General features: G+C 45.2%; 1 protein-coding gene across 2 annotated transcripts in view; it reads right to left on the bottom strand.

Moving 5' to 3' along the window:
* LOC135900993 (uncharacterized oxidoreductase TM_0325-like) overlaps positions 1-25,176 on the bottom strand; it is a 75,624-nt gene that overhangs the window by 45,009 nt on the left and 5,439 nt on the right. The window lies entirely within an intron of this gene.

Here is a 25,176-nt window from a genome sequence, read left to right as displayed (position 1 = left end):
CATTCAAAGGATCGTGGTGCGCGGCGTCCTGATAATTTATTGCTTAAAGCTATACAGGTACCTCAATCTTCAGCACGAACAAGTACAATTCTGCATGCCTTGAAACATGCAGGATAATAAATCCCGACAATTGGGTTGATGTCCCGAGTGACGGAATGACACTGTCACAGTTGGTCGACCTCGCATTCGAGTATTTAGCATCAGCAAGCGAGCATAATTATTTGTGGGCCTGACCGACCGATTGAGGAAGTCGAGGACTTTCCTTGATCACATTCGTGCAGTTGATTTCAACTATGCCTGGCAGGAACGCGGACGAGCCCGGAATCAATTTACGTAGACAAACATTGCTCTTCGCAGAAGAAAAAAGCAGACCTGGTGAGACGAAAAGTCCTTCGTGCTCGGAACATTTATAAAACCCTTGCCTTAGTATTCGCAGGTAGTCTACAAGAGAACTCGCCCCAGTACTGCTCTCTACGATCTCTAAGCACTGAAGAATATTGCCAATGCATAATATTATGTCGTGAGTGACCAGCACAATAAGTTAAATTAGGCGTGCGTCCGCATATAACTCCGCGAATGTTACCTCAAAATAACTGAACAAGAAGGGACATCAAACGGGGGCTACGACTCGCCTCTGGTTCCTCGATTATAGTGCTTCCTTAAAATGTGAAAACCGCTTTTTGAATAAAACAGTATAAGACTCACTTGTTGTTTAATTTTTGAGACAGAACCGTTTCGCCGGAAAAGCGAAGTATTGATTGCGATAACAAATTATTAGACCGCTATACGAAGCAAGGTTATTAAGTTTATTGGCCCTACGAACAGCTGTAAACATCTCACTCGGTGACCGCCGACAGTGGCGTAGCCAGAAATTTGGTTTGGAAGGGGCTCACGTTCAAGCTCGTCCTCCTCCTCGTTGAATTTGTCGAGGGATCAAATACATGAGTAACTGCATTACTATTGCCATAGATGCTGAAAACGAATTCTTGAACGCTGCGCACTATCAAGACAAGTAAAATATGTATTTCTCTATACAAGAATACACTCGCATGTCCCGAAAATTGCGCCCGAAATAACTGATATCAATGGCTCCAAGTTTTTGTCTATTTAAAGAGTACAGCAAACATCACACGAACTGACGAAATATATCAGTTCGAAACCAGTACAGCAGTGTGCATGTTGTTGATATGAATAATGGCCATAAAATGAGCAAGTTCAAGACAAATATTTTGATGAAACTTTGACATTCAAGAACTCTGCCTACATTTTTGCACATATGCAATGACCAGTGAAGACTCTCAATGACGCTTCCCTTTATTCCAATGTATTGCGCAGGAGAAGCTCTCACCGATCGTGTATTGTGAGCAATTGCACGGAAATTATAGTTTCAACAGAGAGAATACATTAAACGCAGAAGTTCTGCAACGTATACGAGGGCGAGGCATAATTAAACTGAGCCAATGCGAATATATAGCTAGCGGGGTACTTTATTTAAAAGTAGTCTCCATGAACAATTAGACGTTTGTCCCACTGACTAACGATACGCGTGATTCCAGTCTCATCAAATTCCTTGGGTTGCTGCTTCTAAAATCTGTACCTGACTCTTTCACATCATCGCCCAAAACGAATTCAGGTTCCCGTGAACTATTTCTTCAATTGCCTAAAAAGAAGTCCCAAGGCGACAAGTTGGGGCTGTATGGCGTATGTTGTAGTGTTTCCCACTTGAACTTTGCCAGTTTTGTGTTAACCACATCCGCGAGGTGGGGATGGGCATTGTCGTGGAGCAAGATGACCCCATTCGTCAATTTTCCACGTCGCTTGTTCTTGATTGTGGCACGCAGCCGATTCGGCGTTTCACAATACCGGCAACGATTGACAACCTGTGCAGGTTTAACAATTCGATCAGTAATGGCCCCTGACGATTGAAAAAAGAAGTCGGCAACACCTTTCAGCATTGCCATTTGTTGGGCGTGTTGGTAAACTGAAAGCATATTTCGTGCCAGCAAACAAGGACAGTAGGGAGATGACATCACAATGCGCTAACTTCAACAAATTCGTATTCAGGAAATACACTTATATAACCCATGCACAGTGGCGCCACCTCATCCAAATCTTAACCGTCCAAGAAAGCCGTCTCCTTATCTAACAAGTCGACCGAAGGGGCACTAACACACGTATAACTATTCCACCAGATAGCCAGATAGGAATCAGTGCATGTTTCGGTCGTAGAAGGGCTGCTAAAAAGGTGCAGGTCAGATAGCACAATTCTGGACGCGGCAAATCAATGGACGGAACACAGAAGGAAGGTAGCGGTAGTGCGCTACCTGCATAGAACGTCACATAATCTTAAGAAAATGGCTAGCCGGGTGGACACACAAGTGATTTTTTTCAGCGCCGCGACAACTGGCAAAAATAAGTCGAATAACGGACCCGTACCGTAAGCCAGCTGCCGGATGCTCTGCGAATCATGGAAAAGCACCTGTGGGTTGCGTAGAAGCTGTTGTATATGAGCTTCCGCTGTCCTGTGGGAAAAAAATATATCGGACAGACAGGGAGATGTCTTAAAAACCGGTTACGGTAACATAGCCTAAACGTGAAAAATAAGCAATACGGTCGTCTGTCAACTCACTGTCAGGAACGCGGCTGTGCGCAGGTGCATAGATCCTGCCACTGTTCTTGCAAAGCACAAAGATAAAAACGTGCGAGAGATTATTGAGGCTCAGGCTATCTGGCGGAATATTGATACGTGTGTTAGCGCCCCTTCGGTCGACTTGTTAGTTAAGGAGACGGCTTTATTGGATGGTTAAGATTTGGATGAGGTGGCGCCACTATGCATGGGTTATATAAGTGTATTTCCTGAAAATAAAATTGTTGAAGTTAGCGCACTGTGGTGTCGTCTCCCTCCCGTCCTTGTTTGCTGGCGCTAAATATGCTTTCAGTTTACCAACACGCCCAACAAATGGCAATGACGAAATTTATTTCTAGTACATCGGGCTCTCTTCTGTGTTCATCCTTAAATCCATGTTCAGTGGCCCCCCTCCTCATCTACGCCAGTTGCCAAGCTCGGTCACTTTCCTTCTGCATTGGCTGCAAGCATTTGCCCAATGAAATCCTGCGGTTGTTTGGTGGCCTTGCTCCTTCCGTTGGTCATGGCATCAGAGTCCTAAAGATAATGAGAAGTGAGTGGCGAAGGCAAGCACGGGTGGTGCTTGCCTTCGGTCGTCAAGGCGTCTGCGTGGTATAGGCACGTTAAACTGGACTGTTGTTCTTCAAATCACAGCGCCCTATAGCACGACAAGTGTGCCTACGAGCTAGCTAAAATTTAGCTTTTCGCCCTGGCAGAACTAGATGCGCCACCGAGGTCAAACTTAAGAAAAATAAGTGGAACACTACTGCACATTTATGATACAGCTTTTATTATGGTAGCCTTTGCGATGCATATTATAAAATGTTTATCGAATTTGCTTATGTTTATAAAATGTTTATCGAACTGTCGTGTCACATTGGGAGCTATCGAGGGTTTTGCGACGCCGCATGACATACAGGCGAAGTGGGGGTTGCCCAACAACGTTTTCACCAATCTTGCAGGGCTTATTGCAGAATTGGAATAGAAAATTTTGGAATAGCTTTAAGTAATAGCGCTCTTAGAGACGCCGCGTGTCAGACAGGTAAAGTTGGCGTTGTCCGAAATATTGGCCCACACGTGGAAGCCTAATGACAGAAGTGAATAGAAGCTGCTTTCGATAGCTTTACGTATACAGCACCTGAGGTTTCAAACGAACCAGTCATATACCGGACACGCTTGAAAGGATGGGTTTTAATTTCAGTGAACTGAAGTTCTTCCATCTGTTCCAAAGACTCGGCTGCGCTCTAAATTCCGCTGTACTTCTGCAAAGTCCCACTACTATGGTGTATTTCTGAAATATGCTACCATTGCGCACGCCATTATAGACTTGCGCTCTCTTGCGTTGTCGTCTATCTTCCTCTTTTCGCCCTACCCAGTGCGGTATAGTGAACCGGATATTTCAACATGGTTAGCAATGAAGTTATGCAAGCTTTCTTCACAGGTTAGGAGTAGGTGTGGTGTTCGCTCGTCCCCAACTACGCCTTGTTGGCCGTGCAGACATCCGGACTGCCAGCAGTACGAGGTACTCTGAACAGCAGAACACGTCTTGTGCACTTATCCATACCTTGCTGTACAAAGAAAGTCACGGGTAAAACATTTGGTCGAGTTTACCGATCAACCTTTGTCTGAAAAAGTTTTATTGGAATCATGACCGGGTTCTTGTCAGTGTGATGTGAAACTTCACATCACAGTGAAACTTCTTCTGAAGTTTTGCTGTCACTGCTGCCACAGTGTACCACAGTGTGTCTCTATAGTGTTTATCCGGTTGTGTTAAGGTTTGCAAGTGTGCCTAGTTAACTGTAGAAATGGCTTCTAGCAAGACTGACGCTCTGTCGGATATTGCTAAGGCCTTGGTTGAAAAGGCGCCAGCTAGTATTAAAGAAGTATCAAAGGTGCTCGTTGAGATGTCCTCTAAATTTGTTGACGCAATGGGTGACCTAAAAAAGGAGATGAACAAGATTGATGAGACGAATAACTCAGTGAAAGCTGAGCTCACTTCCATCAGACAATCAATCGGGTACATGAACGAAAACTTTGAAGATTACCGCAAAGAAATGAAAAGTCTTCGACTTGAGCTTACCGAAGTGAAAAACCAGGGCCTGGAATGCAAGAAAGAGAACCTAAGACTAAACAAAGAGCTTCAGGAAACGAAAAAGCAGCTTATTGAGTTAAAGCAGTACAGCAGGCGTAATAACCTGGAATTAAGAGGTATACCAAAGGCTGACAATGAAGACGTCCTCGGAACAATCGGAAAAGTCGCATCTTCCTTGTCCGTCCAGCTTTCTGATGGTGACATTGACGTAGCTCACCGCGTCCCATCGAAGAACAATACGCCTCCAAACGTAGTTGTGAAGTTCACATCCAGATCAGTTCGTGACAAACTGTTGAAGGCAGCCAAAAAGAAGCGACTGAATACAGCCATGCTGGGTTTTCAGAATAGCGATCCAGTGTACGTAAACGAACACTTGTGCCCCGAAAACAAGATCTTGCTGGGAAAAGCCATTCAACAAAAACGAGAGAAAGGATGGAAATTTGCATGGGTTTCTGAGGGGAAAATACTAATGCAGAAATCTGAGAACTCCAAAGTAGTGCATCTAACACGTGAAGAAGACTTAGCAGAAATAGTTTAAGTACTTTTATAACTTGCACACCCTTTTCGTTAACAATGGCTTATTCAATCAAAGAGATTGACAATCTTTGTAGAGCAAAATCTACATCAGTTTTTCATTGCAATATCCGTAGTATTAATAAAAACGTAGACTTGCTTTCTGCTTTCCTGTCGCTACATGAACATTCGTTCAGCGTAATTGCAACAACTGAGACGTGGCTGCGGAAAAGTGAAACAATCAGGCTTCCAGGTTACAGAACAGAATCAAACGCGCGCGACTCACGTTCACGCGGGGGCGGCGTTGCATTGTTTGTAAAAGATAATATATCGTATAGTAAAGTTCCAGCGGCCACATATAGTTGCAATGACATTGAATCCCTTTTCATTCGGCTAGAGTGTGACGTCATCATTGGTGTAGTTTATCGGCCACCGAGTGGTAACCTCGCAGGATTCCTCGATAAGCTGGAAACAATTTTCTGCGCTGTGTCAAAGCAGCGAAATGAACCAGTGATTACAGTAGGCGACATGAACATAAACACGTATGACATGCACAACCACGACTACAGCTATTTGTTGCAATCTTACAACTATCGTAATTTAATTACGTCGCCGACGCGTATAACTAAAGCATCTTCGTCTTTAATTGACCACGCATTAACAAATCTAGACAAAGGGGTTACCGGAGGCGTTTACCAAGAGCCAATCTCTGATCATCTACCTATCTTTGCCGCTTTAGATCATCCAACTAGTACCAAAGAAATAAGAAACAGCATTGGAATGAAAATAGATTGCAAGCTATTACGAGAAGAAATCCTTCGCATTAATTTCAGTGACATCTTGCACGAGGATATCGACATTGAAATAAATAACCTAATTGCATATCTTAATATCGCCGTAGATAGGAGTAATCGCAAGGTCTCGAAGGGTCGACATGGTACGCCCATGTGCCCTTGGATGACAAAGCACATACTTGAAACACTTAAGGCCAAAGAATACTGGCATGACAAATGGCGCCATAATAAAGATAACATATACTACTTAAAGCAATTCAAAGAACAGCGGAATAAATCTGTCGCTATGATTCGATCGCGCAAAAGGGCCTATTATGCTCACCTAATTACACAGACCGCTGGTAACACAAAAAAGCTGTGGGAAATCATAAACGAAATCACAGGAAAACAACGCAAGCTAACTGTGCTTCCCGAAACCACTGATAATGACGTTGTAGAGAATTTTAACACATACTTCGCATGTATCGGTCCATCCCTGGCTGAAAAGTTTAGTGAATCAGAAAATATATCTATCTTCCAGAGTCCCGTAACTAACACTTTCGTTATGTATACCATTGAACTTGAAGACGTGATGGCAACAGTCAATAAGATGTCAGTCTCTAAAGCCTCCGGACTAGATGGTATTGCTATTCGAATGATAAAAGAGAATATAGATATGTTAGGGCCAGTATTATGCCACTTGTTTAACCACTCCGTGAACTGTTCTAGATATCCGTCTCAGCTGAAGATAGCTAAGGTTGTCCCTATCTTCAAAGAGGGAGACCGAAATGACCCTTGCAATTACAGGCCGATATCCGTGCTCAGTACCATTAATACTATATTTGAAAAAATTCTAACGCATCGGTTCCACAAATTTATTGATAAGTACAAGGTTATGTGCCCACAGCAACATGGCTTTCCTCCGAATCATTCAACCTCGTCAGCAGTGTTAACGCTAACTCAAATGATTAATGAAGCTTTGCAAAATAATATACTTGTATGTGTCATATTCCTGGACCTAAAAAAAGCATTCGATACAGTTGATCACAACATACTCTTACATAAACTACAACATTATGGCTTCCGCGGTCGCTCATTAGATCTTCTTACTGATTACCTTCGTGAAAGAGTACAAGTAGTAAGAATGAACAATATTGCATCATCGCCTAAGCATATGCGCACTGGAGTCCCTCAAGGATCCGTCCTTGGACCTCTTTTATTTTCATTATACATTAACGACTTCCCACTTATTTTTGGTACAAGTGAAACCCTTATGTACGCCGACGACACTTGTATTGTAGTAACAGCCGATAACACTTGTGATCTTGAAACTAAAGCAAACGAAGAGTTGAAAAAAGCAAGTGAATGGTTCTCAATGAACAAACTTACGATTAACGTCAGTAAAACCAAGTATGTGGTATTTCGAACGCGTAACAATACCTTTCCTGCTAAATCATTAAATTTAGAAATAAACGATTTTCCATTAGACGAAGTCAACTCATTTCAATATCTTGGCGTGATTTTCGACAGCAATCTGCACTGGCAGGAACAAATAAGCGCAGTTTGTAAAAAGCTCGCATCAGGATGCTATGCGCTCTCACAAGCACGGCATAGTCTCGATACTAACACACTGCGTATTTTATATTTTGCACTCATCCATAGCCATATCGCATATTGTAATGAATCATGGGGTACGACATACAAAACTTATCTTGAACCTGTACGCAAACTACAAAAGCGCGCCCTGAGAATAATTACCCATTCAAGTTTCGATAAACCAAGTCTGATTTTATTTAATAGAATGAATGTGTTGCCGTATGACAAGATACACGAATTAAAAATTGCCACGTGTGTCTTCAACATTGTTAAACACAACCTCCCTTTTCATGTTTCTATATTTTACTCATCTAATCGTGCGACCAGAAATCAAACGTGCGGTAATTTTAATCTTCCTCCAACTAAAAATATTTACGGACAACGTTTGCTACAGTTTTCAGGGTCAAAAATTTGGAATAAACTACCAGCAGAAATAAAACAAGCAAATAATTTTTCATTGGAACTTAAGAAATACTTGCTTAGCCTCAATAATGCTTTTCAATGGTACCAATCATGATGTCCTTTCTTTTCTTTAGTAACTCGCTGACACCTGCAGTGTTTCGATTTTGTCTAGATTAATATTGTGTGTTCATAATAATGCAGAAGCTTGCCTGCAATTCTCCTAACTAGTGTATTGTATTTACTTAGAAATGTTTAATAGTATAAGATGCTTCTCACTGCTTCGCATTTCATTGTGTACGCCCGTGCAACTTAATGATATGCGACAAATATGTGTATGCACGTGATGTATTTTAATTGCTTTGTACTTGCAATTGTTGTTCATTTTTTATTGGACCCGACACTAGCCTGTGGCTATGAGTCCAACCAGTTCTGGTATTTCTGTGTGTTCTATGTCAGCAAAATAAAGAATTGAAAAGAATTGAAAAGCTCGAATCAAGTTTTTGCAAGAAAGCTGTCGATATTTGAGGCCTTGAAGCGACATTGGTGCTCATTTCGACTCACGAACATAGTCACTCTCATCATGAACATCGCTCTCACTATCACTCCCTTTTTACTCCCGTCACATTTCGCCAATGCTGAGTAGCAAGTCAGAACTTCGACTCAGGCCAGCCTCTCAGCTTTTCTACTAAAACAAACGCTGCTCTCTCCCAGCCTTTCGCTATATGCCCCTGTTTATCTTTCTTCAGCATGGTATCAAGTAAACAAACATCTAGTAATGGAATTCCACTAGGAAATCATTCGCGAGAACCACTTTGCATGTCAGCCTGTTTGACTGGAAAAGTTCAACTTGAATGCTGGATGAACCCTGAAGATCTTTGCCAGAGCTCCATTTTCTCCGAGATCGCAGGGAATGAGAACTATTAATTTGTCAAGGCGGCGTTACCACAGGACAGGTTACGAGGCCAGTCTTTTTCCTTCTGCAGATATATCAAATCCCAAGTTTACTTTCCGTTCGAATAGAGAACCTACATAAAAGGCCCTTGCGGCTGGCGGTGCGTAACTTACCTGTACACAGTTGACAAAGCGCTCAAACTACAAAATTTTGCAACGCAGGAATGAAAAATATTACGTAGGCGCTATGGACGCAGCTAAAGATAACGAGTGAATGGCGCGTGAACTATGCAAAATGTATCGCGGTTTCACGCATTACTGTGGTGAAAGCGACGCCATAACAAATGACATATATCTGTAGATGACACTGTTCACGATAATATTAACCGAACGCACTGTTCTGAAAATTATTTAATTAAGTTTAGTGAAGTAATGCCTAATTGTGCTTGTAAACCACTTTGCGCACAAAACATTGTGAGACGGATATGCGGTATTGATTGGTGGGACATCATTATGTCAGTCTCCGATTATAAAGAGTACGGATAATGGAAACTTGTCTGTTTCTACAGGATGAATTAACGGCTGTAGCGCTTATAAACGTCTATGTTAATATCTTGCTGAGGATAATCACTGATCTTCATATTCTTCATACAATTGTTGAATTTAATGCCTTCTTGAGACTTTCACAAAGCGCACATGAAGTGTCCATCTTGAGGAAGACGCGTAAAGTGAACGTTCGCGATCCATTACTTGCTGCCTAAATATTGTATGTTTCATACCTACAAAACTTTTCAGCACGTTCATGACTCGACGTGTAGTGTTAAGAAATAAACCGAGCTTCCTACACTGCTACCCAGAGTAAAACCTGGCGCCGCCGTCTATGCAAGTTTCCAAAAGGGCATTGTAAAGCCTTGAGAATGCCAATATTTGAGTACCTGAGACTGTCTCGATTGTGGCTTGGCCTAATAAATAATTATGGCTGGACATTTGTGTACTGGGAAGAGCCGGTGTAACGTCAGCATAGCACAATAATGCGAGAGCCGTGGTCGCTGTTTTAGATGACGCCACCAAACAGTCACGACGACTGGTGGGCCTAGCGCGCGCCATTTGGCCAAAGCTTTCTGCATTTCCAAACCAAAACGCACTGCAGACGCAATTAGAGCTATCATATTTACCAATAAATGAATAAAACAAAGTAATTGCATAAAACACTCACACCGACTAAACTTGCAAGTTTCCAGGCATAATTCAATTTTCTGAGAGTTTGCTTAGTGTTTTAATTGCGGAAGAAAAGCTAATGCTCCTCTGCCTTTATACGCACAACCACACACAATTTCCACGGTTTTCAACGAGTTCCCATCCGGGCGAAATGCGAAAACACCCGTGTACTTAGCTTTAGGTGCACGTTAAAGAACCCCAGGTGGTCGAAATTTCCGGAGTCCCCCACTACGGCGTGCCTCATAATCAGAAAGTGGTTTTGGCACGTAAAACCCCATAATTTAAAAAAAAAACGAGTTCCCATCCCATGTGATGCAACCATTTTTCTTGCGTAACAGCAAAAGCCTGCGACATATAATAAATAAAGCACATAACGTGCCCACGTGCTTACTGCAATTGCATTGACGCATTGCTCTCAAGCTTTTCTTTATGAGTGAACAGTGCGTTTGCCCTTACGTGCAGCTGCTTCAGAAGTGACCCGGCAGTGGCGCCGACACTGGGTGCCCAATTTACACCAGCGATGCGGTTCCATCGCGGTGGTTCATTATAGCGAGATGCAGAGAAGATAAGCAAACATCAAGATAAAATCACTGTTGGTTCATAAGTGGCGCGTAGGAGAGCACTGCAGTTGCGTCGCGTGAGGTTTTACGTCAGTGCTGCTTTAAATTGCGCTGGTTATCTTCACGACCACAATGAAGCGTTTGCGTAACAAGTAGGACGTTAGAAGCTGTTCAACTGAACGTTTTTTTTTTTTGCAGCACTTCATAGCTTTACCGTGACATGCATTGCGCTAAGCTTATTACTTCCGACATTCCCTGATAAATCTTTCACTAATTGTGCGATTACGCAGACTGGAAGATATAATGCGACTTGCAGCATACAATAGCCGCAACCAACACTTGGCCGCTTACTCCCAGAGCGCTTATGCCCATTTTTAAAACACTGGGTAAAAACAGCTGGGAATTCCTGTATAAAACAAGACTGTGATTTTTCAGCTGCGATTCAGGCGGCTCAAGTTGCCTAAGTAATGTGTGCAGCGCGCTGCAGTAAACCTTCGCCCGTGTCACCATTCGACGGCGGCCTATCGACGTGGATGGGCGCGGTAAAGAAATAGATAAGACTCTGCCCCCGAAGTATGACAAACACTACGGAATAACTGTGGAGCAGTTACCCGATTTCAAAAGCTCGTTACATGCAGAGGTACATGGTACAACAAATGCATATTTTGCTTGTTGCAGCAGAATGTAATATGCATATTTATCACATATATTGCTCTGTATTTATTCGTATTTCTTCACTCTGATACGGTGAAAATATTCGCATGAACGCGATGCTTTCTTTGAGAATTTTTCGGAAGCGTACGTGCTCGGTGCTGCTGCAGGTTTGTTACATAGCTCACGCACAGAGCAGCACTCATTCAAAGAATCGGCTTATGCACATAGCCGGCTATGCTATCTGCATAATGTCCCCGTGATGGGCTCTGTTGTCTATGGAATAAGGCAATGAAACCGGAAGTGAGGCATAAGAATCCAAGTAGCAGCAAGTACACCCCTTCAAGTGCGTAATTATTTTAAATAAAGTGAACCATTATATTCCAAACTACCAGGAGCGTTTGCCCGTTTGCTTGGTCAAGTACTCGTCCAGTAAAATTGGCCTATGCTGGAGACGGTGTAATGGCGAATTGGACCGATTCCTCAGAAACTGTTATAAGTTGGCCGATCGATGAGACAGTCTAATCCATGGCTGTGTGGGTCACGTGGCTCGCGTGGTCTAGCATTGTTCCCACGGGTGGCGTGCAAATTGCTATGCTACAAAACGGGGTGCAGATCGTCAACCGTCCAATCATATTGAATTAACCCTTTAACGCAGGCTTTCCTTCACAAAATTTGCAGAATGGGTGGGGATCTGCATAATTTTATGCTAATTTTGTTATTCGTGACGCTTTCGTTTCCACGAGCGCTATAACGTAAAACTATTTCAAACTTTTTTATTCCAAATCTGCAATCAAACCACCCCGAGTGGTCAAAAACTTTTTTGGACCACCCCACTTCACCTGTCTGTCAAGGGACATCACGAAAACCGCGTTAGCTCCCCATCTTACATGACGTGTGCACACTGATTATGCATGCTTTGACCGAACAAAAGAAAAATAGTTATCGACGCTCTTCAGTCAATTCGATAAGACAAGCCTCTCAGTGTAGGCAATGATATTCGTTTTCCAAGCAAACAAAAGTAACCTCCAATGAACAAGGAGAGCGTTTAATTGGTTTGTTGAGACCACCCTGCGGGTCACCGCCGGATGCTTTCGTAAGCTGTTTGGCAAATTTGATGACAGCAGATTAGAATAAACACAAATTAATATAGGTTTACGCTATAGGACCCCGGATGTGAGGTTGTCATCGTTATTATTCTCCATTACCTTTGGCTAAGTTTGCGAAATATCAGGTGCTGGGACCAGGGGCGTAGCCAGGGAGGGGGGGGGAGGGAGGGTCTTATGGGGCTTCGCCCCCCCCCCCGAAAGTTTTTCGTGCTGTCATGCGCCGCCGACGAAAACAACTCCCGGCGCCGGAAATCGTGCTCGATTTTGCCTAGAATGTCCTTAATTCACGCTCGAAAAGACATTTTAGCGCGAACATTGCGAAATCGGGCTGGATTTCGAGGAAACGCCCATGCATTGGAAGTCACATATCGTAAAGGAGCCCCACCGAGCACAAAATTTCAAGGGCGTTTTGATGGTGAGCGGGCTCGTCTCGGCATCTCGTGGAGGCCGCAGAATCTACGGAGCGCTTGGAGTTCAATTCTGAAACTTTGTGGGTATAAAGTTCTCATAACATTTTGATGCGAAAGAACCATTGACATTTCCAAAGTCGTGCTTTAAATTTTCAATTCCGGAACTTTGTGGGTTTAATGCTGTTGTAAACATTTGACGCCAAAGGTGCATCGACTTTTCTAAAGTCGTACGTCGGGCCATACAGCGAGACAAGCCAAATTAACATACTATCAGACAAGTTGACAAAGCACGCAGCGAGGTCCGATGAGACAAAGCGTTGTGGTGGTTCATTTGTGCCGTCAGGTCACAGAAAAGAATACGAACATTTTTTTTTCACCTGCGCCAAAGCATCCATGTCAAGACCCTAAAGCCACCATTGTAACTAAGTTCTTATTTATTTTTATACCTAGACTTTTATTTGCGAGGATACATTGAGCCTCTTTCTCTCTTTTTTTTTCTCGCAAGCCGCGGGCTGCTGGTCCAGCCAGAGCGCATGCGTTTTTCTCGTGCTGCATCGACAACCGCGCGGCGCACTTGGATGCGCGTTCGTTTTTCTCTGGCCGACTGCATTTTCGCCTGGCAGAGTTTTGGACACTTTCTGGCTAGCAGACGAGAAAAAGAAACAATGCATTATCGCTCGCCGCCAGCACTGCGGGGACTCAACGGATTGCAACGCGTTCGCTTGAGCGCAACTTCTCCGGAAAATTTTGTCTCGCCGGTGTAGGATACCGAGCAGTGTGCGTATGGTTTTCTGTGGACCGAGCGTCACACGTTTTCTTCGATATTCCTTCGGTAGCCACACTAGGTGCCAGAAATAGGCATTCGATTGTAGCCAACATGCTTTTCTTTGCGTTATTCTATTTCGCCACCCCCCGCCCCACAAAAGAAAGAAAGACATTGTTGCGGCGCAGCGAATTGCCGCATGGTGAAAGTTCGATTTTGTTACTTCTTTGCGGAAAATAATGGGCCACGGGACGCTTCGATTGCGGGATACTACTATATTATTGCGATAGCAGCTATATGAAGATTCCAGGCGCATTGCTGCCGTCGCCCTCATGTTCCGCATAAATAAAGGCCAAGGGCGATAACATCGTGACCGCGCGCGGCATGCTCTATGTGCGAGTTAAAGCGTGGGGGGGGGGGAAGGGGGAAGGCCTGAGCCGACGTGGTGGCTCAGTCTTGTGTGCGCAAGGGAGAAAAGTGGGGAGGAAGCGCACCGCCTTCCGTCGCACGCGATACATTTTGGGAGAGGAGGGAGGGGGGATGCTGTGATCTGTGAATCTGTGGTTGCGCAACCTGTTTATTTGCCTTGTTAGACGCATTATATATAGTGACTTTTTCTTAGGTACTCAGAGTTATTGGAGACTTATACGTATATTTGAACATCTTATTGCGAGGTTTTGTGTATATGCGCAGTGAACTTTGTTTCCAGTGACAATGTTTTTGCCCTGTATCAAGCTGTATCTTCACATTTGTATATTCCATTGTATCTTCGCATTTCTAATGTACGAAGGCGAGTCAAATGAAAGTGAGACAACCCGCCCAGCGCAATAATGGTTCGGTTCATTATTTTCTAGGCATGCGCGTAGCACATACGCATCTCATTTACAAGTGACATGCAGAGGTGAGGTTAAATGTTCTTTAATGCTCTCATACACTTGCTTGAACATGGTTGCGTGACATAATGGATACTCCAAAAGTTGGACAGCTTGGTGTCGTGAGGTTTTTGACAAATGACGATGTTTCCCAAAAAGAAATTATTCGCCGTATGGCTGCCGTATGCGTTGAACATTACGTTTCATTGGCCACTGTGAAGCGTTGTAGCAAACTGTTCAAAGAAGGACACGAAAGTTACAAATACGATCCATGGTCGGGCCAAAGCCATACGTGCAATCAGCCCCAACACAATTGAAAAGGCAGTGCTTGCTTAGTGGCTATGGTGTTGGGCTGCTAAGCACGAGGTCGCGGGATCGAATCCCGGTCACGGCGGCTGCATTTCGATGGAGGCGAAATGCGAAAACACCCGTGTACTTAGATTTAAGTGCTCGTCAAAGAACCCCAGACGAGGGTGACGACTTTTTGTCTGCAAATGTGGCCGGGGATGACTCATGGTGCCGCTACGGCACTACGGCACTACGACACTACGGCAAAGCTTACAGTGGAAACATTTGAATTCACCACTCTCAAGGAAAACAGAGGCCGTCATTTCTGCCGGAAAAGTGTTGACTTCTTTTTAGATCGTGAGGAGTCATTATTGATCGAATTTTCCAAACCTGGAGAGACTCTAAATCGTTTCAGATATTGTGAAAGGCCGGATCGGCCGCGTGTCGCAATCAAGAACAAACGACGTGGAAAATTGAGCATTGGGAACATCTTGCTTCACGATATTGCCCGTTCCCACCTCGCTGATGTGGTTAATACAAAAGTGGCAAAGTTCAAGTGGGAAACGCTGCAACATCCCTCATGTAGCCCAGACCTGTTGCATTGCGTTTTCTACATTTGGTAAAACATGAAAAAAACTGCTCAAGGGAACCAGATTCGTGTCGGAAGATGACGCGTAGTCATTTACAGATTTTTGAGGCACCAACTCAATGAGTTTTATGGAGATGGGAATTACGCCACTCGTTAGTAGGACGAGTGTCTAAATACTCATGGTGACTACTTTTAAATACGGTACCCCGTTTGTCATATATTTGCATTGGCCCACTTTCATTGGGCTCGCCCTCGTATATTTTGCAGAACTCCTGCTTTTTATTTGTGCTCTCTGTTGAGACTATAATTCCGGAGCAATTATCGCAATACACAACCGGTGACAGCTGCTCCTGCGCAATACATTCTAACAAAGGAAAGCATCTCCCGGTCGTTGCATATGTACCGAAATGTTAACAAGATTGTTGAATGACATATATATATATATATATATATATATATATATATATATATATATATATATATATATATATATATATATATATATATATATATATATATATATATATATATATTGTTACGCATGAAGAAAATGAAGACCAGTGAACGTGCTGGCGGTCCCGAGTGGAGGAAGGAAGAGGAGGACGACGCTCAGTTGATAAACCAGCTGACCGCTCTTGCGCTCACCTTCGCGACTTAAAGTAAACGGTCCCCTTCATCCGTAAGGGTTACAAACGGTCTCCTTCGCGCGCAACAAAGTGGTGGAGGTGCTGGGTACCGCTCACAACAACGGAACCATCACTGCCGCAGCTTCGTCGAAGCCGTCGACTTGCCGGCCTCCCGCCATCAGCCGTGACCATCTTCGACATGCCGGAAGAAGGAGCCACTCCGAGGGCAGCGCCTAGCAGTCCACTGCCATACTACCGAGTTCCACCCACCTTCGGAGGCAAAGCGGGGGAAGATGCCGACAAGTGGCTCGTCCACTACAAACGAGTGAGCAAATCCAACGGGTGGGATGCAACCGCTCAGCTCACCAATGTGGTGTTCTCCCTGACCGATACCGCCCTCGTGTGGTATGAGAACCACGAGGGCGCGCTTACGACGTGGGAACATTTTGTTGACCAGCTAAAGGCGTGTTTTGGGGACTCAGTCGCCAAAAAGAAGCATGCGGAGCAGACACTGTCTCAACGGGCGCAGCTACCAGGTGAGACATGCACAACATACATCGAAGAAGTGTTAAAGCTGTGGAAGGTGGTCAATGCTCGCATGTCGGAAGAAGATAAAGTTGGACATTTGCTGAAAGGAGTGGCTGAGGATGTCTACAATTTTCTAATTGGAAAGGAGAGCCTCAGTTCTGTGTCCGACGTCATTCGGCACTGCAGAACTTTTGAAACGCTCAAGATGCGTCGGATTGCGCCAAAGTTTGGTCGGTTGGCAAACGTTACGACGGTTGCCAGTGTGGACACGAGTCCTTGCCTCGACCTTCCTTCGACCATCCGACAGATTGTCCGCGAGGAACTTTCCCGCCGCGAAGGGTTGTTGCATTCAACTGTTGACCACCATGGCATGTACACGTCGCGAGAGGCTATGACGGCGCCACATTCGGCCCCTTGGCAACCGGTGGTTACCGCAGCGGCCGTGGAGTACAGCGCAGCCCCACAGCCGAGGATGACAACACGCCCGCCGACTCCGCGCTATGACCAACGCACTCAGCGCACGCCTTCTCGACGCCCGATGTATCCTCGTGACACACGCCACGAACCAACCCACTACACGCGGGAAAATGATAATATCCGCTTCATCGACGAACGACCAAGGTTTCGACCTCTCCCGGTGTGTTATTCCTGTGGCGTCCCGGGTCATATATCGCGGTTTTGCAACCAGCGTATGACCACGTGGTATGGCCAGCCGTCAGAGCTTTCTCGGCCCTCCGAACGGCCACACGGTGCCCCTTGGCCAGCACACGTATCATCTGGCGACGAGCATTGGCCGAGCAGCTCCCGGAATCGCTCCCCAGCATCTGACAGAACTTTGACACCCCCACCGCAACGTCGTGCTCCCCGTTCTCCCTCACCGCTGCGTCGCACCGCGTCCCCTTCGTCACCGGAAAACTAGCTAGCGCGGCCGATGGAGGTGAGGTCGCTGGAGACGTGCTACTGACAGAAATACCTCCTGTGTTGATGCTGAAAAACAAAGTGCGCGTGCTTGTAGATAATGTCCCTGTGATGGCTCTGGTGGACACAGGCGCAACAATTTCGGTCATGAGTGTTTCTTTTAAACACGTGTTAGGGCGAAAGGTTTTGTTTAAATGGGACGAAGATTCAAAGTTCTGTGGAGTGAGTGGTGAGCCGTTGCGACCTATTGGTGTGTGTAGTGCTGACGTATTTTTGGGAGGCCATGTTATTACGGCAGAGTTTGTAATTATTCCTCGGTCGACTCGTGATGTTATTCTCGGCATGGACTTCTTGCGGGAGTGTGGTGCTACTGTCGACTGCCGCACAGGAAAAGTATTCTTAAGTGGTAGGATTCCATCAGGACTCCTGGAGAACCCTGTAGATCGCGAAACTACACTGTGTGTTTGTGGTGATACGGTCATACCTGCATCATCTACCGTTTGCGTTCCCGTTGTCTGTTGCGGCGCCGATTCCGACTGCTTCGAAGCTACCGTAGAACCGATGCACTTTAACTGTATGAAGAAGAATGTGTTGGTGCCACATTGTGTGGTGTCGATCAAAGGCGGACGCACTGGCTTATGGACCGTAAACTGTTCTAAGGAGCCCGTTATACTATCAGATGGCATGAAATTAGCCTTCGCCAGGGAACACGCGTCCTTATCAGTGGCTGAACTTACAGATGTGCCCGAAGAACCAGATGGCCACAGTTCGGAAACGGCCCTTTTGTCGATGGTAAATAAATCGCTCAGCACGAGTGAACGCCGAACGTTAGTGGGTGTGCTTTCGAAGCACGTTTCGGTATTCGACTTTACGCAGAAGGACAGTAAACCTGCAATCCCTGCGTCTCGAACGCGCCATACCATCAACACGGGTTCGGCAAATCCGATTAGACAAAAGCCATATCGTGTTTCACCATCAGAGCGCCAGATTATCAACGAACAAGTGCACGAAATGATGAAAAAGGGAGTCGTACAAGAGTCAGCAAGTCCGTGGGCAGCTCCAGTGATTCTTGTACGACTGCCTTTTTCATCATTTCGTGCACTTGTTCGTTGATAATCTGGCGCTCTGATGGTGAAACACGATATGGCTTTTGTCTAATCGGATTTGCCGAACCCGTGTTGATGGTATGGCGCGTTCGAGACGCAGGGATTGCAGGTTTACTGTCCTTCTGCGCAAAGTCGAATACCGAAACGTGCTTCGAAAGCACACCCACTAACGTTCGGCGTTCACTCGTGCTGAGCGATTTATTTACCATCGACAAAAGGGCCGTTTCCGAACTGTGGCCATCTGGTTCTTCGGGCACATCTGTAAGTTCAGCCACTGATAAGGACGCGTGTTCCCTGGCGAAGGCTAATTTCATGCCATCTGATAGTATAACGGGCTCCTTAGAACAGTTTACGGTCCATAAGCCAGTGCGTCCGCCTTTGATCGACACCACAGAATGTGGCACCAACACATTCTTCTTCATACAGTTAAAGTGCATCGGTTCTACGGTAGCTTCGAAGCAGTCGGAATCGGCGCCGCAACAGACAACGGGAACGCAAACGGTAGATGATGCAGGTATGACCGTATCACCACAAACACACAGTGTAGTTTCGCGATCTACAGGGTTCTCCAGGAGTCCTGATGGAATCCTACCACTTAAGAATACTTTTCCTGTGCGGCAGTCGACAGTAGCACCACACTCCCGCAAGAAGTCCATGCCGAGAATAACATCATGAGTCGACCGAGGAATAATTACAAACTCTGTCGTAATAACATGGCCTCCCAAAAATACGTCAGCACTACACACACCAATAGGTCGCAACGGCTCACCACTCACTCCACAGAACTTTGAATCTTCGTCCCATTTAAACAAAACCTTTCGCCCTAACACGTGTTTAAAAGAGACACTCATGACCGAAATTGTTGCGCCTGTGTCCACCAGAGCCATCACAGGGACATTATCTACAAGCACGCGCACTTTGTTTTTCAGCATCAACACAGGAGGTATTTCTGTCAGTAGCACGTCTCCAGCGACCTCACCTCCATTAGCGAAACGACGATAAATTAACACCGCTCTTCACAGCTACGACCGCCTCGACGACAGCAAACCATGTCTGTGTACGTGATGGACTCCTCTATAAGAAGAACTTTTCCAGCACTGGCGCACGTTTTCTCCTAGTGGTGCCGGAGAGCCTTCGCACAGCGATTCTGAGTGCTATGCACGACGACCCTACGTCTGGCCATCTAGGTTCGGCGAGGACGCTCTACCGGATTCAGGAACGCTTTTATTGGCCTGGAATGCGACAATCTGTTGAGACGTATGTGGCCAGCTGCATGCAGTGTCAGCGCCACAAACGGCCATCTACTGCTCCAGCAGGTCTTCTGCAGCCGATCCCGCCTCCAAGCACGCCTTTCCAACAAGTGGGCATTGACTTCGTAGGCCCATTTCCAAAATCAGCCAAGGGAAACCGTTGGATAGTTGTTTGCGTCGACTACCTCACACGCTACTGCGAGACGGCGGCCGTGCCCTCCGCAACTGCCACTGACGTTTCAACATTCCTGCTGCAATATGTGATCCCGCGACATGGTCCGCCTCGCGTGATCATCAGCGACCGTGGACGACAATTCACAGCAGACGTCGTAGAGGAGCTGCTTCGTTTGTGTGATTCCCACTTGCGTCACTCGACACCATACCATCCACAAACGAATGGGCTAACGGAGCGCACCAACCGAACAATTGTGAACATGCTATCCATGTACGTTTCATCCGACCACAAGAACTGGGATGACGTACTGCCTTTTATCACGTACGCGTTCAACACCGCCAAGCACGAGACCACCGGCTATAGCCCTTTCTTCCTGCTGTACCCACGGCCACCCCGGTACACAATCGACACTGTTTTCCCCTTCTGCAGTCACGAAAATCCCACTGTCGCCGAGACTCTCTGCCTCGCCGAAGAAGCTCGTCGTATTGCTCGTTTGCGCACTTTGGCATCGCAGGACAGATCAAAAGCACGCTACGACATTCGCCACCGCCCGGTAACCTATCGCCCTGGTGATTTAGTCTGGCTGTGGACTCCAGTACGGAAACGCGGGTTATGCCAAAAGCTTTTGGCCACCTACGATGGACCGTTTGTGATTATTAACAGACTCACGGAAGTCACGTATAGCATAGCCCGCCTCACGGCGAGTGGTAGAAGAGCTGCCAAGACACAAGTGGTCCATGTCGCCCGCTTGAAATTGTTCACGTCAAGACACATGGATTGACTCGCCCGGCGGGCTTCGTCTGCGACGAGAGGAATGTTACGCATGAAGAAAATGAAGACCAGTGAACGTGCTGGGGGTCCCGAGTGGAGGAAGGAAGAGGAGGACGACGCTCCGTTGATAAACCAGCTGACCGCTCTTGCGCTCACCTTCGCGACTTAAAGTAAACGGTCCCCTTCATCCGTAAGGGTTACAAACGGTCTCCTTCGCGCGCAACAATATATATATATATATATATATATATATATATATATATATGTTTGATCGATCCCTGGACTAATTCTATAAGGAGGAGGCCGAGCTGCAAAGTGAGCCCCCCACGAACGAAATTTCTGGCTACGCCACTGGCTAGGACAGCTAATTCTCGGAATCTTCGCGCATGCGGCAGGCGGCATGCGCTTCCGAAGAACCACGAATACGTACCCTTGTTTTGGTAGCTTGTCACCCACTGCTATCGCTGTATATTACTAAGAGATGTTTGCAAAAGGGTGGTTGTGATCCGAAAAGGTTGCGCATAATTAAAAATTGCTCTAGTACAACCGTCACCGGGGACCTGCTCGCTTGGCGCCAGACTGCTCAGACTGAACAGGTGTCGCAGAAATCGCGTTTGCTTCCATTGGCTCTGCTAACGGCGAGAATAGGCATAGTGGACTTTGCCGCTCGAGTCCTGCTCCTGACGCAGACCAAAACAGCTTTTTGGTACATTTTGCAGCAATCGCTGAAAGGTTGGCGATGTCGGAATCCATCAACGAGCTAGTGGAATCTGTTAAACTTGTCTGCAGAAATTGTTGCGACTACAATGAAATAGAACGGATGCAGGCCAAGGTTGAGGAGTACCGGTTGACGACTGAGTTTTTTTTTCCCCAAAAAGTATGACTTGCTCTCGGTCGATTTGGTGACACCTCAATATACTGCCGCAGCGTTGCCTTCCAGTGTTTCGTGTCTTGAGAAACAGATGTCGTCTCAAGCCTCTGCCATGTACGGCTGTCATGCTATTCAATCGTAAATAAATAGTACAGCCTATCCCTAATTCTAGAGCCGCGCAGTTTTCGTACAAATCCGGATGAAAATCTTGTCACTTTTACGTCTTATTTGGCCACCAAAGATGAAATCACTTCCCATCAGCACACTTAGGTATTGGCAGTGTACCCTTCGCCTGTGAGAGGAGGGAAAGCACCCACAAGTCTTCAAATTTGTCTCGTCTTCCAGTCGCGATTCCTGGCTGCCCGATCAAGGTAGGCAGTGAGTTCTGATCCAAAATGCTGGGGCTGCAGCTGTGCTCGCTGGGAATATCAGTGGACACAACAAGGAACTGTGCGATTCAAAGACGGGTTAAGAGAAGACACAAAGGGACACACACAACGCTAACTTCCAACACTGTTTATGGTCGAAAACCAGGTCGTACTTATACACTCAGACAACATGAGTCACAGCCACGTGAACAAATTAACAATCAGAGCGATACATTATGTGATATGTTAAGCCATGCGCAAATATTTCAGTTCTTTTTCAGAGAGAGCCAATGATGGTTTGCTGATACATGAATTCCCTAGGGCATCAAACTGCTCGGCTTCTATTATAAGTCTAGTGAGTTCGCACTTGTCTCTACCGGTAATGATTGTTGATTCGAAGAGAGCGAAGCACTTATGTTGCTTACAATGAAGGGAGAGAAACCCATCTGATACAAGTTTGTCGACTTTATTTGTGTGTTAGCGCAGTCTATCATTAATGCATCTGCCCGACTGTCCGACGTAGTACTTTCCACACGATAAGGGTACACGATATATAATTGAAGTCTTACATTCTCTGAACTTCTTCCTGCGTTTGCCTTGGCAGTTAGGGGCACTTTCTTTCTTTTCTGGTCTTGTTTTCCTGCACAGGCTGATTAGTTTGTTGGGTGCTGAAAAATCCACATCAGTGTTACCTCGGCGGGCAATTTTCTTTAGGTTGTGCGACAACCGGTGGATATAAGGTATCACTGTTGGTCTTTTTTTCCCTCGGTTACTATCTCTTTCCGCTCGTTCAGCCGTCCCTGATTGCTGCACTTGCCGAAGTATTCCCTCTGCAACTGATGTCAGTACGTGACTGGGATAACCTGCTTCATGTAGCCGCATGGCCTGTTGTGTGAAGGCTTCGTCAGTGCAATGATGGCATGATTTAGTAAGTGCGTTAGTGAAACACATTTTCGCAATTCCTCTTTTTACCAGTTTAGAATGGGCTGAATGATATGACAACAACGGTTTATTTGTCTTGGGTCTGTAAAACCAGTAAGTTAGATAATCACCGAAGGTAAATTTAACATCCAGAAATTTGATCTTTTGTTCTATAGGCAATTCGAACGTAACTTCTAGTCGACAAAGGCACTCGCGTATAATATTACTAATAGCTGAACACTCTGTGTCAAAGTTGTCTGGCTGAACATTGACAAACACCAAAAAATCATCAACAAATCGAAATATTTTAACAACTTTTGTATCATTGATGCGTGAGCACAGGTCTCTGTCTAGCTTGGCTAAGTACAGGTTGCTTAAAACAGGCGCTAAGCAGGATCCTATACAGACCCCTTGTTTTTGAAGGTACGCAATGTCATTTCTTTGCAACCCTCGTAAGGAACTGTGGTCAGCCACGCGATCATTGCCCATGAAAGAACAAAAAGCCTTCAGTTCTTGTGTGTCAAACGCGGTCGTATACGTATTCGCAAGGGAATGGTTTATCCAAGTATTTGCGTTACACATCCAAGTGATTTCTTTACGATTGATTGAGTACTTGCTGTTTTACATCTTGAATATCTAAATTACATGTCTATCGACCATTCCAACTTCAGAGACTTTGCTGAACTCCGTAGTATTGTCTTGTCATCGAAAATTGCAATTTGTTTTATTTAATTCATGCCAATATACAAGAATACGCATGGATTGGGACACTTTTTTTACCTACTTGAATAAACGTGGAAAACGTTCCTCTTTGAAGCTAATTGACATATATATATGCCGACAGAAAAGGTGTTTTGGATGGTCCGCATGTAAAACTGGATGCATTAAGCTCTCTGAGTATATATATATATATATATATCTATATCTATATACAGTGAAAGCTCGTTAATTCGAACTTCAATAATTCGAATTTATGGATAATTCGAACTGTACGATTTGGTCCGGCCAAGCTCCACAGAAGTCTATGTATAAAAAAAGTCCGTTAATTCGAACGCGAGAAGGTTCCCTCACGGATAATTCGAACTACGCTCGCCTGGCACACGGCCAGAGAAACGCGCCTACTGCCTACACACAAGGCTGTATTGCCTCCTAAACGGAGAGAACGGCGAGAGAACGCAAAATCGGAAAAAAATCTAACCGACGCGGGGTCAGTCAGAAGGCAGCGGCGGCTGCCGCCTCTCCGTTCTACGTAACCTCCGAGACTTCTTGCCCGTTGCGAATCTCGGAGGCTTTGCAAATCTTGTACAGCTGCTAATGTTGTGCGGAGATGGCATGGCAAGCGCCAAAACACAGCGAATCAAATACGTCGCAGCTGCGCTTGCAATCAAGAACCAACGAATCGGGGCCTTCGCCACCTTCACATGTTCGGCGTCTTTGTCTCGGCAGTCTTCATTTATTTATTTATTTATTTATTTATTTATTTATTTATTTATTTAAAATGCCTTACAGGCCCATTTAAGGGCATTGGGTAAGGGGGGACACAAAGTAAGTGTATCAACAGGAGTAAATAATATAAACATCAATACAGGCTATCACAAGATAAGTAAAGCAGTGCAGGAGTAGAGAATATAAATATCTATACATGCATTCACAAGATAAGTAAAGCGAAGTTCAATAAATGTTTGTCTAGGCTAAGCTTTAGAGAGCGTAAACATAGTAATATACTCATGCTCACAAAAATATAAAAATACGAGTGTAAAAAACAGCGAAGGAAAGCAGGTCAATAACATCCTTATACAATGTTTCTACACGAAATTCAGCAATTCTTCGCGAAAAGCGTCACGATCTCTTATGCTCACAATGTTATCAGGAAGGCTGTTCCATACGGTTATGACACGTGGCAGTGCTGATGCGTTAAATGACAGTGTATTACCGAATATGCGCATGAAACTATGGCTATTGTTAAGGCGACGTGACGTGCGCGCTGGTACTTCAAGCGGCAACACATGAACTCGATTACCATGGACGTATCTATGGAAAAGGTAAAGAAGACTTATCGTGCGACGTGTTTCAAGTGGCTGGAGCGAAATATCTGCTTTGATCTTGGTCACGCTGCAAGTTCTGTCGTAGTTACTTGTGATTAAGCGCGATGCCCTGTTCTGAATTTTTTCTAGCATATCAACTAAATAATTTTGATGTGGTGACCATACTGATGACGCAAATTCTAACTGTGGGCGAACAAAAGTCTGATATGCTAATTTACGAACTGTAGCAGGGGATTTACGCAAG

Source organism: Dermacentor albipictus, chromosome 2 (genome assembly GCF_038994185.2).
Source record: "Dermacentor albipictus isolate Rhodes 1998 colony chromosome 2, USDA_Dalb.pri_finalv2, whole genome shotgun sequence".
Taxonomy (NCBI): domain Eukaryota; kingdom Metazoa; phylum Arthropoda; class Arachnida; order Ixodida; family Ixodidae; genus Dermacentor; species Dermacentor albipictus.
The sequence above is the reverse complement of the archived record's forward strand: the minus strand, read 5'-3'. Positions and strand labels throughout refer to the sequence as shown.